We start from the raw sequence: 2187 nt of genomic DNA, 5'->3' as shown, positions 1-2187 counted from the left end.
GTAGACATCAATGTGCCTCTTCTATCCAGGATTCAGTCAGATCTGTTCTGCTGCAAAAGATTTGGGGAGCACTTTAAAATTATTTCCTTCAAATGGTACTACTTCAAATGTTTATAATATGTCTCACTGCTCCACTTGATTTTATAGGAACAGTCATTTCCAAAGGACTACAGATGATTATTAACGGGTCGATGAGTAGTCAATCATTATCTTTTCAATTCCTAGTATTAAAAACTTCACCAGACTCTTTTTGGCATGTGCAATATAGAAAAGAAACTCTACTCGAAACAAAACTGTTCCCTTGAGAAAGGAACAATTGCCAATACGGTCTTTACTTTTAGTAGATTAAGCTCTCTAAGATGCTGTTCTACCTTGCTTCCCAATTAATAACCAGAAATTTTCAAATAAGACCAGTGATTCTGCACAGCTATGACCTACATATAAGAGGAAATGGGGCTTCATACTTCTATAGTCAAGGATGTTCTGTGATGTGCTTCCCCTCTGTGGTACTCCCCCGCTGGACCCTTGCAGTAAACCTGTTCAGAACATGGCTCCTGAGGGATTGGTTCTTGGCTCTTGGCCCTGTATTTGACTCAGAGGGACAGCTCCCTGTGATTTCACAAGCAGTCCCTGACACGGAGATGAAGGTGTGACTTTGCATGTTTGTATTGATTGGAAAGGAGATGCAGAGTGAGGAATGTTTGTGTATTGTTACTCTTCTGCCTCGTTTGAAGGGTTGGTCCAGCCATATCCTAGCCTAAAACCTGGTCCTAAACTTTTGTGAGAAAAACTTATGTTTCAGTGGCGTCTGTATTTGAGATTGAAAGTGGCTAGAAAATACGAGGTGAGCAAATGTTAGATGTTGACATAAGAAATTTATTTAATAAAGATTTTGCTTTTTCAAGGTGGACACATGGTGCATATCTAAAATGGCAGCATTTGGGAGCTGGGACAGGAAAATTAGGAGATTTTCATTGGCTACATAATGGGCTCCAGAATAGCCTGGGCCACTTAAAATTGTTTAGGACAATTGTTAATTGTCTTAAATTTGTTTTGTATATTTTCTGGTAAGGCCTTGGATAAATAATCCTTATTTAATGAGGCTCCATCTCTGTCAGGAATCAGCAAATGGATACAACACAAGGTTGCTTCAGATGCCTAAATTTGCCTTTAGAACAATTACGCTTCTAACTCTGAATCCCACACTGGTGTGGGATTGTTGAGGGAACACACACAATCTCTTGCCTGGAACTGAGATGCGTCTCTTTACAACAGTAGGACCAGTTTCCACATGGCAATAAGCAAAGGGAGTTAGTAATCGCTCACGTTCTGCTCTTGCCATAGGGCACTAGAACAAGCTGGAAGAAATGAACAATTTCCTCTTTGCTCTGGTGAAGCTAAAATATATATGGTCTTGTTTTGAACAGTTTCATCTCTTAACCCCTTCCCTGTACTTTTATAAGGATTTTAAACTGCAACTTTATTAATTATGAAATTAATTATAAAACAATAATATGGAAGACATTATTTGGACTAAATGGAGCATGCAAATATGAGCTGATGGTTATTAAAGTGAAGACTTTTAGGCCAACAACAACAGCAAAAAGGAGTTAATAACTGTATGCTCTATGGCTAGATATGTAGGTCACCATGGGACAAGACAAAGGCTAGAAGAATAGTAATGTTGTCATAACCATGCAAAGTGCACAGGGGTCCCTGTTGTCCTTCCCTGAACAGTAAAATAAAGCAAGCTCAAGCCACAAGAGGAGTTCTGTTCCCTCAGTGTCAACTCCTTCTTTCAGCCTTCCCCATGGGAGATGAGCTTTGGAAATGATGGGCAAAAAGCAAAAGTTGTTTGAAAGGCTAATTCTGCCGGGCAGTCATTGATCCATTATTTAAGAAGCAGGAACAGTTGGGCTATAACAAGCCCTAATCCGGTGGTCCTGTTGTTTTCTCCTCATCTATGAGAAACCATCAGCACCTTATAAAGAAGCTGCATGTTTAATCGTGTCCTTTGATGTGGTGCTGGGCGGGCTTGCTGCTGGAGGGTCTGTGAGAAATTGTATTGGGATAATGTGACATTTGTGCAGCCCAGAGAGCCTCCTCCTGTTCTTTAGTGTTGATTTCACAACAACCTCCAGGCATTTAAAGGGATTAGAGCCATTGGGACGCAATATAATATGAGCT

Source organism: Rattus norvegicus, chromosome 4 (genome assembly GCF_036323735.1).
Source record: "Rattus norvegicus strain BN/NHsdMcwi chromosome 4, GRCr8, whole genome shotgun sequence".
NCBI lineage: Eukaryota > Metazoa > Chordata > Mammalia > Rodentia > Muridae > Rattus > Rattus norvegicus.
Note: the sequence above shows the minus strand (reverse complement) of the source record.